Genomic DNA, 16,640 nt, shown 5'->3' with positions numbered 1-16,640 from the left:
CCGGAGAAACGGCCCGGTCTCAGGCCACTCACGCCACCCCGCGTGCGTGATCTACACTGCCCTCATCGACAACCCTGTCCTGATGACGATCCCGACTCACGGGGATCGAAACGCCGTCGACATTACAGCATAATTATATGGCGCAATCTACGTTTTGTGCTCCTGAAAATTTATTTAACCATGTTTTAAGTGACTGCAACTTGACCTTGTGGAGCCATCACTGTATATCTCTTTGTCACTATGCGTCGTTCACGCTGTTCACCTTAGCACTTGCACCTTCACCTTCACCAACTGTATATATCACTATTCACCAAGTGCCCTTGGGTTGTCACATGATTTGCTCTGTACAGTGCTGTTTAACTGTATTGCCATGTGAAAGACTCTCCTAATTGGTGAATAATAAGCTACTAAAACTTTTTTGAGACACCTTGTTTCTTGTTGGTGTAATGCTGATTGCATACATTGTTTAACTGCCCTCTATTGATACCTGTTGGGAATTGTTTCTGTTTATACTACATACCCATCCCAACGTGGACTATGGGTCTACTCCTGTTGTTCCTATACATCACTTCAAGGTCAGACAGGCCCGGAGAGGCCAGGTCACCACCGGGTACAGCGTCCGGTGAACCCCAGCGCCCCCAGGACCAACCGTCACTGCCGGGCTCCAGTCCCCGCCTCCGGGTGCGCCGGTGCACCCCTCCGTTATTCAGTCGAATGCGGAACAGTGGTCCGACACGCAGGGCGTTTCAGGCCGTCGCCGCCATGACAGTCTCTCTTCGCCTGGTGCGCCGTGCAGGATCAGAAAGGGGCTCCGGCTGTCAATTCCCTCGCCAGAAGCCGGGCAGACGTTTCTCGCCGCGTTGCCGAATGCAGGAAGGTGGAATCGGTGAGTTTTGAGGGGGTATTCTGCTAATAATAGGGCCGGGGAGCCGATGGAAGGACGTCTGATCAGGTCGCCATCTTGGCCACGCCCCCCTGGTAAAATTTTTAGAGGAGATTGTGTTATACTGAATTTTGCCTCATCACAGATTGTGAAACTGATTCTGGAGAGGGCGGGCACAAGGCATGGCCTAGAGGAGGGCATTGGTTTGATTCCCTTAGGGTTTTTTAATAGAAATTCTGCAGCTGTGTCCGAGCCTTGTCAGGGCATAGATACCCACCAACGGGGAAAGGTCCTTATGATTTTTCTGTACCCGTTCAAAGTAGATTTAATGTTTTCTCAAATCTGGAGGATGTTGAGTGACTTGTAACCCCAGAAGCAATACCCACTGTTGCCCACTAAATTGATGTCCAAAGAAAGGTACCATCAGTGTTAAACATTTCCCCCACAGATAGAGTGGGCCCGATTGATTTTAAGGTAGGCATTAAGTTCCTAACTGGGAACGTTGCAGGCCTTAAAAACAAACTAGATGATCCTATCTGGAGAAAATCCTTGTGTGGGGTTGATATTATTGGGTTACAGGAAACATGGGATACTGATAACCTGCTTAGCCTAGACGGTTATACATCCCACTGTATTCCAGCTGTTGCCTCTAGTAAGGGGCGGCAAAGAGTGGGTTGGTAACATTGGTTTCGGCTAGCATCCCAGGTACCCATACCCAATTGGACACAGGGTCACCACACTGCCTGGCAGTGCAAATTGTATGTAATACTGCTGGCACTATTCTGATCATTAACTTTTATAACTCCTTTGATAGAGTTACCACGATTGAACATCTTGTTGAGCTTAATTACTTTCTCGAAAATTATAGAGAAGCCAACAAAAACTCTTGTGCTATTATTGTATTAGGAGACTTCAGCATTCATTAATGCCCTGATAAATGTCAGGTGATGGACTGCCTAGGCCCCACAGATCAAGGAGATATCCATTTTGAGCATTCTGCTCAAGGAGAATTCCTCGAAACCCTATTGGCAGACAACGGCCTAATACTCCCCTGTATGTGGAAAGAGGATGTACCCACTTTTAAAGGGAATGGAACACCCTCTATTATTGACTACATTTTTATCAGCTCTACACTGGGTGATAAGATTCATGGTTATTCAGCTATTTGGTCTACCTTTAGCGACCATAACCCGGTGGCTCTTATTATGACGGATCTGATCGATAAACCGGAGTTATGTTATAGGAGGAGGGATAAGTCAGATATCCGTCCGTGTGGAGTAGTATCCGGAGATTTTCACACTAATCTATTAATTAAGGTTGGAACAGAGATGCACACCTGTATGAATGTGCAAGCGGGGGATAAGGAGGTGTTAGAGGCATACATTAAAATCTGTTCCCAAATCTCGGATGACCTTAAACGTCCGTGCAAGGTGAAAGAGCCCACTGGGGAGGGTTGATTCAACCACAATTGTTCGATAGCTCATCGAAATTTGATGGCGGCCATTTGGGCTTATTGCCGCTTATTTATAAGCCCCTTGCGCAGCTGGTATCCCACATTTTCCCTTATTAAAAGGGATGCACTGGTGGCTCATGGGGCTTGTGAATTAGCCCCTTTTTCTGGAAGCCCTTCCGGCTCTTCGTCAGACTCCCCTCCCCCTGGGTTGTGGCCACCCAACTTCTCCCTGGGGGATCAGACAGCACTGTAGGGCCTTGTTTCCTGCAGGTGCTCCTGATGGTGAACTTCAGTCAGGATACCCATTTGACAGCACACATACAGCAGCACTGAATCCCAAGATGCAAGTAAAAGTTGATACTCCCAAGGTTGTCCAATCCACATTTGTGAAGACATTGTGTCCCCACACAGTTTATTTTATATGTATTTATTTATTTTATTTAAAGCGTTTGAGGCATGATTTTAGTGGTGCTGTGTACATTTTTGGTAAGCCTGCTAAAGTTGTACATCCGTATTCAATCCTCGAGATAACCAGTGATTTGACTGCTAGTTTGAGATCCGCCTTAGAGATAATTGGTTTCACTTTTCTAATGTAGTTCAAATGAAAACTGGTGTTTTTTGCCATTGATTTGATGTGGGCTTTCATGTCTAGGTTCTCATCCAGTGTAATTCCTAGTGAGTCAACTAGGGTAGGGGTGCAATTTAACGCCAAGATCATTTTGGACCATTCCTTCACTTCTGTGTGATTATTGGTGGTGAGATTAGTATGAATTCTGTTTTTTGTGCGTTTAGCTTCAGATGATTGTTAGTTAACCATTGTAATGTCATTTTTAAGGCTTCATTCATAGCTTGATGTCTTCCCGAGACGCGATCTTGATGTATATCTGCGTGTTATCCGCGTACAAGTGATAAGATACTTTGGAATTTCGGAGAATTTCTGTAAGAGGTTCGACATACAGGTTAAACAGTGATGGAGATAATGTAGATCCTTGAGGGACTCCAATTGAGTTAGGGCATGATGGTGAAAGTGATTGGTTCACCAGGAATCTTTGCGTTCTATTCTGAAGGAAGGATTCAAACCATTTCAGCACATTACCAGATATTCCCATTCTGTCATGGAGCCTGTTCAGTAATTTTTCATGATTTACCGTGTCAAATGCAGATGACAGGTCAAGGAGGATAAGTAGACATGTTCTACTGTGGTCTAGGGCCTGTAGAGCATCATCAACAATGTGCAGTTTCGCCATTTCCGTGCTGTGTCCTGTTCTGAATCCCGACTGGCAGTCGTCCAGTAGCGAGAAATTGGCGATGTGTTGGCTCAGTTGATTTTGCACACATTTCTCTATTAGTTTGGCAAGTAAAGGAATGTTGGTCACTGGACGAAAGTTATTAGGATCTGCCGGGTCCGCTGTAGGTTTTTTGATGATGGGGACTACTTGACTTGTTTTTAGGCATTCGGGAAGCATCCCGATATGGCTGATTTCTTTCAGGCATTTTGATGGGAGTGGGGCGTTATAGTAGTTATTAGGTTAGATATCTGACAGCGTTTTAGCGATGGTATTCTGGTCCAATAGTTTGAAGGTATCCCATTGTGCCTTGTTTTTTGTTCTATTATCGACAATTTTCGAGGTGGTTTTGCTCGTTGAGGGTGTTTGGTTGTTAAGGTTGTCCGCTGCTCTCCTGAGCCCTCTTTCAAGCGTGTTGGCCTTGGCGGTGAAAAATGTTGAAAATTCTTCACAACTTAGTTGTGTTTTTGTGATTTCTTGGGCGGACTTGGCCAACTTATTGGATTGTTGTGTTAAGATCTCGAATAGTTTCCGTGGTCTGTTTTTGGCATTGTCCAGTTCTGATCTAATAAATTCCTTTTTGGAATTGAGGATCTTTTTGTTGTACTCGTTTCTGATTTTTCTGAGGGATTTCAGTTCGGGGGATGATGGGTGTTGTCTCCATTTTCTTTCCGCAAGTCTCAGTTTCCGCCTGTCTTCATTCAGTGTCCCATTGAACCATGGATTAACCTTGGCTGTAACTCTTTTCAGTTTTAGTGGCAAGGTGGCATTGACTATTTTTGTTACTGATGTAGTGCAGTGGTCTGTTAGATCATTCACATTCTGCAATTTTTTAGGTGGATTTAGGTCCTTCTCACAGCTTTCTACTAGTAGTTCCATATTCGAGTCTTTAGTGTACCGCATCCACTTTTTGAGTTTGATAGGATTTTGTGGTCTTGTCCTTTTTCCATGTGGGTATCAGGAAGGTTATGTCATGGTGATCTGACCAGTCGCACAGCTCTGTTGAGAGAACTGAAGTATTATCGTTTTTTTTTTAATTATCCAGTTCAAAGTAGCTCCTTTTGTGTGTGTTGGCTGTGTGCATGCTTGGGAGAGGTTTAGCTCTGCTAAAAAGTCTTTGAGAGTGTTGACCTGTTTGTCGTGCTGCCGTTCCAGTGTAGATTAGAATCCCCTAGAAATATGTTATTCGCGTCAGTGTTAGAGTTGGCCGTGATGATCTCCATTAGCTGGTCTATGAAAGTCACATTGTTTCCTTGTGGGTGATACAGCTCGTGCAGGTTGCACCTCTGATTGTTGGCCGATCTTATATTGAGACCTAGGTATTCACAGGATTCTAGAGGGTCGGATTGTATTTGGCGAACCTCTATATCCGATCGGTGAATGCAGGCTATACCACCCCGTCTTTTTTAGTCTATCAAGTCTCACAATGTTATACTGAGGGGGCACCAGTAGATCCATGAACAGAGACGAGGATTCCAATAGCCATGTTTCAGTAAGGATTGTCATGTCAATTTCCTGGTTAATGATGAGGTCAGCTATGTCTGATGCATGTTTAGCTGCGGACCGACAGTTGAGCAGTAGGCATTTCAGTGGTTTCCCTGCGCTACTTGGGTTCCGATTTTGCAAATCGGTGATTAGCTGGACTTGTTGTAAGTTGTTAATGTTGGGTTTCCTCTCAATCTGTCTGGATGTTCTGTTAGCATCGATCTGGACTGTTCTATTTTCCTCCCCTCTACTGCGGTCAGTAGGCTCATACTCCCGGAGTAAGGATAGGGTTTCTTCTTCCGTTAAGTATTTTCGATTCCTATCGGGTCGATTGTGCCTATTTGGTAATGACATTGCCGTCTCATTGCTCTTTCTTTGAGAGTTATATACTAGTTCTCGGATGTGCTCGACTTTGTGTGAGTGCTTTCTGTAATTTCAAGTAGCTTTTCCATCGCTTGTAGGGTGCTTAGTATGTCCTGTGACATGTTGCCCATTTGTGTTTGAAGCTCTTTGATTTCTTTCAGAATCTGGGGTGACATATTAGGATTGCTCACCCGCTTATTTCGGGATTCACATTTTGTGTTCCTGTGTTTTAGCTCTGATCTCTTCATCGGGATCCTTTTCTTTTTGTCATTAGTTCGGTTGTCTGCTCCACCTTTATTTGCAGTGTGGGATGCGCTATCTATGCTTTGTGCTCTTAATACCATATTTGTGGGATATACAATTTGTATGGTTCTAGATGAACTTTGAGCTGAAGTAAATTAGGGTATGGAAGGGGTGATATCTTCCGTATCAGTTATTTCCAGGTTTCCATTGAGTGGCCTCCTCGTCGGAGATGTTCCGTCATTGAGGAGAGGCATCGAGTCCCTCTGAAGAAGCTCTATGTAGTTATTCGCATATCGTGTAGACAGTTACCTCTCCCTGCTGAGGCTGTGGACCCAGGTCCTGTTGGGCTGAGTTCCCTGTGTGCAGTTGCTGTTTTCACGTTTGTTCAACTACCTCATCTGTGAGGCGGGGGTGTGGTAGCTGACTGACCTCCCTGTGGCTGTATGTAAGGGACATTTGGGTTTCCCTTGGCTTGGTTTTGTGGTGGCGGACCTTGGCCATCGATTTTTGTTCATTCGTTGCAGAATAGGTGTGAAAAGAACTTGCCTTCCTTGGGGGTCTGCCTATTCTTCCTGTGGGTTCAGGTGGAGCAGCGTACGTCCTTGTCGCTGCTCCCCTCTTGCATGCGCAAAGGTGTCATTTTGTTTTTCCTGTATCTTTAGGTTGGGTCAGCACCAGGCTGCCTTAGTCTACTATTTCCTGGTCAACTGCTCTCCTATGATGAAAATTTAGTGAAGCTCGGTTCCATGCCAGAAGCCTTCCATCCAAATCTATATCTGATTCTTCCCAGATCAGTGCCCTATATCTACCCCCACTTTCCCCATGTGGTGGGCGCGCTGCGCTGTTTTCTCTCTGGGCTTCCTGGGTGCAAGCTCTTTCTCTCACCCTCTTTAGCTTGTGCTTTTCTTCCTCATCCAGTCTAGGATGCCTCCTTTGCTCTGAGCTATGTGCTGTTATTTTTGGTCAGACTTCACCCTCAAATCCGCTCTCTGTTTCCTCGGCTACATGAGCAAATCCTGTGACCTCACCCTCACCATCGGTTTCCGGGGAGTGGGGTGAGTGAGGTAGAGTAGACTGAGGCTAGTGTGGGGTAGACTGGAGCAGAATGGGGTAGAGTGGGGTGAGGAGGCTTGAGGTAGAATGGAGTGAGGAGGATTGGGGTATAGTCGTGTAGTTCCTATATACCTATATAGGTTCTGCTCGTTTAGACAACAACATAGACTGTAGGATTGGTGTCAGACTGATTCTCAGACACCCCTATTTGGTATGTTAGTCTGTATACCAGCAACTCACAGTGCCACGAGAAACCCCTCATATCCAAGTAGAGAATAGTTCTTGGCAACTATCGAACATGACAACCCTGATCCCTCAGGACCGTGGAAACAGTGTACTACTTTTCGATCAGTCACTCGTGCTCACTTGGTCTCAGAGGGATACAAAGAATAAACTCGAGGGATGTTTTTAGGTCTCGTGACCTTAAATGCGTGCAAGCGCATTGAGGAGCGAGAATTCAAGTGCTCGAAATCCTCTTCAAACCAAGGGCCTCGTTCCTTGGCGTTGTCTTGAAGTTCACGTGGCCACAGGCACGCGCTTTTGGGCCATAAACTCTGTTCCCCACAGTCTTACATTCATTTCTCCTCCCCCTCCCCAGCCAGCTTCCCCCAGGCCGTAGCAGCACTCCTCCCACACTCCCATACTTCAAAGGCTTATCACTTCACACGGCCGCAGGCCGTGCAACCAGAGCACTTCAGTTGGTGCGCAGCCCCCCTCCCAGCACTGCCTTGTTACTCTCGGCAGCCAACTTTCGTTTCATGGTGGAACAAACCTCACTGATAACACTTCACACGGCCGCAGGCCGTGTAACCAGAGCACTTCAGTTGGTGCGCAGCCCCCCTCCCAGCACTGCCTTGTTAAGGCAGCCAACTTTCGTTTCATGGTGGAACAAACCTCACTGATAACTATCGTCTATTGTGCCTTGAAGTAGCATCCTGATGGCTTAAGGCGCTTGCTCACAAGTCCGCACTCGATGCACTCTCTTATCTTCTCCTTCCTGCTGCCCAGGCTCTGCATTTCACCCATTGAAATAACTTTAGAGCAGCATAAAAGGGTATACAAACAAAGTAATGTAACTAAACAGAACATCTATTCTTAACTAAATGTGGCATATACATGGATAATATATGGAACGTATGTAAGCATAACATACCATATGTAGAGTGCAGAGTGCAGATTCAGAGTGCAGTGTGCAGAGTGCAGTGTGCAGAGTGCAGATTGTGAGTGCAGATTGTGAGTGCAGATTGTGAGTGCAGATTGTGAGTGCAGATTCAGAGTGCAGATTCAGAGTGCCGGATGCAGATTGTGAGTGCAGAGTGCAGATTCAGAGTGCAGATTCAGAGTGCAGATTCAGAGTGCAGATTCAGAGTGCAGAGTGCAGATTCAGAGTGCAGATTCAGAGTGCAGATTCAGAGGGCAGATTCAGAGGGCGGAGTGCAGATTCAGAGTGCAGATTCAGAGTGCAGATTCAGAGTGCAGAGTGCAGATTCAGAGCGCAGATTCAGAGTGCAGATTCAGAGTGCAGATTCAGAGTGCAGTTGCAGAGTGCAGTTGCAGAGTGCAGTTGCAGAGAGAACTCAGCAGCACCACCACAGCATCACTCAGCACCACCACAGCACCACTCAGCACCACCACAGCACCACTCAGCACCACCACAGCACCACTCAGCATCACCACAGCACCACTCAGCACCACCACAGCACCACTCAGCACCACCACAGCACCACTCAGCGCAATCCCAGCATCCATCTGTGCAACCATTCAACAACAACTGGTTCAATTATGTTCTCTCAATGTTTCAAGCTTTATTACAAATGTCACAAAAAGATGTTATTTCACTTCTGTTCTTGGATTTTCATCACAATAAAATACACTGAACATAATCTTCACAAACGTTATTTACAAAAGTTTAAGCTATTGCCAATATAAATTACAATCACTTTTATTTAAGTATTAATTATTTAAAAAAATTAAAAGCCGTTGCTATTTGTAATATCAATACATCTAAGTCACGTAAATACAAAACATGTTGCATTACAAATGCTATAGTCGTCACATGTGCGAAAGTTATAACTATTGGCATTGAAAATGACAAAGCTATTAATTTAGCTATTTTCAAAATCAACACATAAATAAAAAAATTGTCATTTACAAGACCAATAGCTCAAACATAATGCGAGACCTATTGCATTGCAAATGCTTGTTCAATAAGTATCTATTGAACAGTCGTTATTCTAGTGTAAAATGGATGTGCTGAAACAATCATCAGACAGAAACACATATAAAAGACTAGAAGCTAAAATCATAAAAGCAGGTAAGTATATAAAATATATGACAATAAAATGCGTACTCCTACAATGCAATCCTAGCTAGATGTACCTAGCATGTGTGTAGGTGTTAAGCCAAGAATCCCGCTAGGATAAAGTCAACCTCCATTACCTAAAGTGAGAGACTGTGGGACCCTGTTCTGGTCTCGAGGTGGACACCCCGCAAGAGATGTCAGACCACTGCGAGCTGGATTACCTGCATGCAGGAACCTCAGCGGCTCGCATCCATTGTGTCGGCCTGGAAGTCCTGATCTCTCCTTCTATCTCAGCAAGATGTGATGTTCATGTACCCAAAGGTCTCCCCAGGGGTTTTACCTTGCTGTTCCATGGTTGGATTTAGGATGAAGTCTGGAATGAACCTTGTACATAGTTATTATGCAGGAGACGGTGGTCCTGCTGTGATTCCGAGAATCTAACAGCCAGCGGCGGCGCTGGTGTTATTAGAGCTGAGCGCCGCCTTTGATACCGTCTCTCACCAGACCCTTCTGCAACGTCTGGAGGAAGCAGGCGTCACCGGCCCCGCACTCCAGTGGTTCCGTTCTTTCCTTGCCAACCGATCTTTTTGCGTGGCTGTTCCGCCCCATCAGTCCAAATTCTATCCTCTGGATCTTGGATTCCCTCAGGGCTCCTCACTGAGCCCCACATTATTTAATCTTTACGTGAGACCGCTGGCCGAGGTCGTCAAGCGCTGGGGTATGACTATGGTGTCATATGCTGACGACACTCAGTTAGCGGTCACGCTCAGCGGGGACGCTGATGTGGATGCTCCTAGATTCCAGAACGGACTTCGGGCGGTCACCAGCTGGATGACCTCCAACTGTCTCCAGCTGAACGCAAAAAAGACGGAAATTATGATCTTTGGCAAGCAAACGGAACTCTGGGGTGACAGGTGGTGGCCTTCGGAACTGGGTCCCACGCCAACCCCGGTGTTGGAGCTAAAAAATCTTGGGGTGTGTGTGGAAAAGTAAATTTTGCCATGTTCTGTGTCCCTACGCCCCATCCATCATATGTTATGTGTGCATGATTAAATATGCATATGTACTCCCCATGTCTGATCAAGACGCAATTATAGTTGTGTCCACCTCTAATATGCCAGTTTCCAGTCCTCGTGAATACTACGAATATCAGGCCTATGTAAAGCTACGTTGCCACGTTTCCCAGTGTGCACGTTATTCCATTATAAAGTCCCCGTTTCTAGGCCTCAAAAGGGCCCGGACATCAGATTCAGCTCCTGTCTCCTGAAGTCTCGCTAAGGAGCGATACAGCCCCCACCTGTATCCTCGACCTTTCACTTGCTTCCTGCCTCGCAGTGCCCGGTGCAGCCTGGCTCTGCCTCTGAGTCTGCCAAGAGTATGTTATGATTCCAGCTATCAGTTCAGTCCTCCTTCTCTGCATTCCTAAGCTACTGAACTGCATCAATAGTTACCGTCATTGTCTAGCCTTCACGTCTCCATGTTAGAGAAATACTGTATGCCTGGTCATTTAATATTCTTCATCACGCACTACATGTAGAATAATGCATGGTCCAGTCTTAAAGTCAAGTTAGCTTTTCCCCTCATGACTTCTAGTTTATATCAACATGTTCTCTAAACATCAGATACTAGATAGGGTTTAGGTACATGTCGCTCCGACCCTCCAGACTTTAGTCTCTGCTCCTAGCACCGAGTTCATAGCCCCCAGCTTCTCCTAGTGATACGTCATTGCCAGTTTACGCGCACCACCAGGTTAGAGGTCCCGGCTCTTTAGGTAGCCCCCTCCTATGTTTCCGCCCCATTCATGACATATTCTGTTACGTTTGCACCACATGTCTATGTATACGCCCAGTTACACCTACTTTTACTGTTATCTTTCGCGACTGCTACGCGTCACGCCTTCTGCTCCACCCACTGCTACGCCTACTGCAATGTAATGCTATGTGTTTGCGTTATGTATATAAGTTCATGTATTGTTATTAGAAGCCAGCGCGCTCATCCCAGACCCAGCCCCGGCAGCTGCCGGGCCACTCTAGCCCTGCCATTCTGTTCCTATGCAGGTTGTCCTGATCCTGTCCTTATGCTGTAATAAACCTGCAGAAACTCCTACTACCTCGAATCTTGACTCTTATTTATTGAGCTATCTGTTATGATATATGCCTAGTCAAAAATAGGGTATTATTTATTTATTTACCACATAATGGCGCCCGAATAGGGACTTGCCCTTTCCCCACGCGTCGGTGAAGCCACGCCGACCCCCTGACCCTCTGCAGTCGTGACGGAACCATACTGGCCAAGTGCAGATATTTCTGCTTCAAGTATCCCTCAGGCCCACGGAGGAGACGGAGGAGGCCGTCCAGCATCCAAACGAGACGGTGGAGGAACGCGGCGAGTCCCGACCAGAGCCCAAGCCGAGAGTCCAAGGTCCGAGGTATCCGGAGGCCCACCCGTAACTAAAGTCCGAAGTCCGAAGTTCGTCGTCATCAGTCCAGTCCAGTCCGAGGCTTTCCGTTCCGTGCTGCCCGGTGAGTACCATTGCTGGGGTAGTATCTAGACAGGACCAATCTAAATTGACTCCTGGTCCGTGGGTTGGTGGTACCCAGACTCACAAACGAAGTGTTCACCTAGGTGGATACGGGTCTTGATGCGTCCCTTTATGGGACCGGTATGTTCCGTACTGTTACAGCAGTGCATCCAGTAACTCTAGTCTGTTCCGTTCTCGAGAAAATTCTTGTATTTCTGTTCTCAGTATTCCAGGTAATATTCTGTTCGAACTGTTATGTTATGATATTGTTTAATGTATTTTCAATGTCGTGGTATGCCTGAATTGTTTTTCCAATTGTTATTGTTCTTTGTGTATTGTATTGTGTTCCGATTCAAGTTTACAATGCCGCTCTTTTCCAAGTTACGTCAGTTAAAAACTAGAAAGGGTTTATTAGAAGAAGCAGTTCCTGTTCCGCCGAGGGACAGTCCAGGTCATTTTATGTATCAGAAACATGGCATAAGTGCCATATTGTATCTAGATTTATGGGTAGAGTATACCAAACAGTTAGAAGAAAAGTATAGATGGCCTGTATCGGGTACATGGGATGCCGAATGTATCATGCGAGTAGAAGAAGCATTATGGAAAAAGAAAGCCAGACAGTCACAGAAAGATGCCATCGAGTTATGGCGTAAAGAAGCGCATAGAAGAACCGAAAAGGAAGTCAGAAAGTCAGAGTTAAGTAGAGAATCCCAAGAACGAGCCCAAGAAAGAGAATTAATCGAGATAGGTGAACAAGTCAAAGCCGAACAGTCAGACAGACAGAGGCATGCCCTTATTAAGGGTATGTATCCTCTTCTTGCCGAGGGCTTGTCAAAAGCGACCCCAGAGGCATCCAGTAATTTCCCGCCACCATTAGTTCCGACCAAGCTACGTCACAAACAGACCGCAGCTGATATTTTTATTTCGTCCTATTTGGACGACACAGTCCCAGAATATGCAAATCCTGTTCGCGCTCCGCCAGTCCCTGTAAATCAGGCACTTCCCGCTCTTCCAGACACCAGAGTACCTGCTACGGTACCCCCGGTCCAGCCAGCATTTCAACTTCCCGCTCCGCCACGAAGAATGTCCGTCGATGATTCTAGTTTAGGGGCCGCAGGAGGAGGTCCTCCTCAAACCCCGCCGCCACACAAGCGTTTAACGTTAGCCGAATTACATGCACAAGCGTCACAGCGTACGCCTAGACATCAGACTGTAGCAGAAATAAGAAAATCCCTTGCCGAATGTGTCTATGATCCAGTCCCAGGCGAGGATAATATGGTTTTATATTCATTCCGCGTAAGAAAGGTGGCCGAGTATCTAGTCACCCTACCAGATATGAAAGAAGATCTAGACAGAATATATCGTTTCATCCGTACAGGGGATGATCCAGAAAGTATTAGCGAGACTATGTCTCAAAGGAAAGCCGAGATCCAGCTCATGATATTAAAGTTTCTGATTAATTGTCTAATAAGAGAACAAGATTACCCGTCTAAAGATTCTGCCGAAATGAGAATCCTGACAAGGTGGAGTGATAATATAGCCGAGGGTAAGCACAAGACCGTCGGTGCTATGGAGAGTATGTACAAGAAAATCCGTAAAGAGATAATAAAGATACACGAACAGCGTAAAGCAGCACAAGTAAGCGAGAAAGAAAGTATCTCTGATCCCGAAGAAGAAGAGGACGAGAATCCCGCCAGAATAGCGTATGTAGGAAAATCTAGATTTCCAGATCGCCATTTACGTCTAGAACACAAGTCTATTTTCCACCATTCAGTACCAGAACAAGGTTCCCTAGAACAAGTGTTCCAAGCTACCGATCACATTCTGAAATCACGAATCGGTTATAGTGAGTTAAGTACTATGCATGAACAAGAACTAGTCCGATCAGCAGTCCGATGGATTACTGATTCTACCACTTTTCCAGACGAAATAGTGGCACAAATGTTCCTGAAACTGCCCCCAGCCGAGCAGCGACTGGTGGGTATGTATATGATCCAGCACCTCATTACTCTGTATGAGGGTCAGCACTCTGATCCAGGCCCGTTACATGATGTCCTGAACGAGTTACTCCAGTACAAATGGAGAGGTCTAGGTACCGATTTAATTAGTGTCATTCTAGAACAGCGCCACAAATATAGAACGTTTCTGAACCCGCATTTTGTTCATGTCTCACCCCCAGAAAGTAAATCATTTTACATAGACAGACAGAATCCGTTACGAGAAGTCCACCCAGTTAAAGGGACGGGTGGCGAAATGCAACGAGTGTTTGTATACACTCCGATTACAAAGATGGAACTTCTCGAGATGAAGAAATTAATTCCTTGTCATGACAAAGATCCAGCAGGGTTCCATAGAGAATTAAAAGACATGCTCCGTATGGGAGAATACACTTACCCAGATATCATTAAAATGTTAAAGGTTCTGCTACCCGCAGGGGTGTATGAAAAGCTAAAGGAAAAAGAATGGGAGGTGGGAGAGAAAAAGATAGATTGGGCAGTTCTAGAAGCTGAAGACAAGGCACGAGTACCAGGTACCGGTCTTGGAGATAAATGTAAAGAGTTACCAGAATTATTAATACAAGTTTTACCCAGATTATTGACAACGAGAAAAGAAGACTGGGATGCAATCTCAGCCTGTAAACAGAAACAAGATGAAGATATTAGTGATTTTTATTCTAGGTTTGAAAAATGTTTCAGTATTAACAGTGGCCTCAAGACAAGTAGTGAGTCATACCGTCACCTTTTCGTTACTAAATTAGTCGAGAATTCAAGTCCACAAATTAAAAATCGAGTTTTGAAAGTCGAAAGCACCTGGCAAGCAGATACTCCGTCCCAGATGCTCCAGATGCTCCAGTACCACCAGAATAGAATCAGAGAAGAGCAAGAACACGAAAGAAAACGTATGAAAGACACGAAAATGAAAGTGCTAGTTGCACAATCTGTTCCTCAAGACAGTCAGAAGAGGGGTCCGAATCAAGCCAGTCATCCTGCAGCTCCCGTTAAAGGGAACTGCAATTATTGTAAACAGCCAGGTCATTTTATAAATGAGTGTGCAGTTCTGAAACACAACATAGCTACTGGTAAGACTAAAGAAAGACCACGTCCGCCTAGACAAGAACAAGTTTCACAGATTCCTCAGCTACAGAATGCACAACAGACAGTTACAGCACCGCAGCCTATTGCTGCAACGCAGCATGTCACATCACAGATGTACCAGTATGCACAGTCTGAGTATCCAGAGTACCAGCCATATTCATGAAACAGCCTAGAGAGGGAGGTAGGCTTGCCTCTCATCGAGATACCTGTAGATCAAGAAGGTCCCTATGTTCACAGTCAAGTATTAGGGAAAGACAGAAAGTTTCTGATTGATACAGGGGCAAGTAGGACCACAATTAGTCATGCCGAAGTTCCAGGGGCTCCGCTCTCAGGCTCAAGAAATGTTTCCCTTGGATTTTCAGGAAAACCTATCGTTAACGAGATATCAAAGCCAGTTACTCTAGAAGTAGGTCCATTGTCCCGTACTACTGATCTGTTACTTACTAAGTCATGTCCAGAAAATCTGTTAGGCATTAAGACACTGAAAGAGTTAGGTGCAGTTATTTGCTGTTCCCCAGAGGGAATACGATTGTTCCTACGTGACTTCAAGGGTCACTATGTATTACGAGATTTTGATTCAAGACTGTCTAAGGTTCCGCAGCATTTATGGGCGCAAGGTCCAACTGATGTAGGTTATATGCAAATCACACCCTATCGTGTGACTCTCAAACCAGGTGTAGTGTTACCACGAATCAGACAGTATAGATTGCCACCTGAGGCTGTAGCAGCCTTATCCAAAATTATTGACAAGCTCATTGTTCAAGGAGTAGTTGTAGAAACTGACTCAAACATATGTAATTCTCCGATCATTCCAGTCATGAAACGCACTGATCCAAATGCAACCCCAGTATATCGATTAGTGATTGATTTACGAGAACTTAACAAATGTATTATTCCTCAGTACCCAGTTGTCCCAGATATCTCTTCCCTGTTGACAGCCATTGATCCCGAAGCCATGTTCTTCACTGTCATAGACCTCAAGAATGCATTTTTTAGTGTTCCCATTCATCCAGACAGCCAGTTTCTTTTTGGATTCTGTTTAAATGGAAGGAGCTATATGTTTACACGCGCTCCTCAAGGTTTCACAGAAAGCCCTAGTATTTACAGTCAAGCACTCAAGAGACAACTAGACAATATTCACATGCCAACTGACACTGCCCTGCTCCAGTATGTCGATGATCTACTGATCACAGCCCGTTCTGAACGTGACTGCGAGCGGGCATCACTGACAGTTCTGTATTTCCTAGCCGAGATGGGGCACAAGGTGTCCCCTTCGAAGCTTCAATTCTGTGTCCAGCAAGTGGTCTACTTAGGACACTTACTGTCCAAGAGGGGTAGGCAGTTGACACCCGACCGTATCCAGTTGATAGCGAGTCTTCCCCAGCCCAGAACCCAGAAGGAGGTGCGTGCCTTTATCGGCCTTACTTCTTATTGCAGACAATGGATTCCCCAGTATGCATTTCTAGCCAAGCCACTGATACAGTTAACGACACAGGAGGCAGCCGTATCGACTGTCCTCCCTTGGACATCTGAACATACACTTAGTTTCAATGAGTTAAAGACAGCTTTATGCCAAGCTCCAGTTCTAGCTACACCGAACTACAGTAAGCCTTTTACACTTTTCGTCACAGAACGTGAAGGTACAGCATTATCTGTTCTCACACAAGATCAAGCAGGTCAATACAAGCCCTGTGCTTATTTTTCGAGCACATTAGATCCAGTCGCCCAGGCGTTGCCTGCGTGCCTCAAGTCAGTTGCAGCCACAGCACTAGCTATCAGACAAAGTGATTCCATAGTTTTAGGACACTCCCTGACAGTACAAGTTCCACACTCCGTAGAAGTTCTTTTAAACCGAACACAAACTCAGCACTTGACGATTGCACGTTTAACAGGTTATGAATTGACACTGTTTCAGCCACACATAGAAATTAGACGCTGCAACGTCCTGAATCCTGC

Source organism: Lissotriton helveticus, chromosome 6 (assembly GCF_964261635.1).
Source record: "Lissotriton helveticus chromosome 6, aLisHel1.1, whole genome shotgun sequence".
Lineage (NCBI taxonomy): Eukaryota > Metazoa > Chordata > Amphibia > Caudata > Salamandridae > Lissotriton > Lissotriton helveticus.
This window is presented reverse-complemented; position numbering follows the sequence as displayed.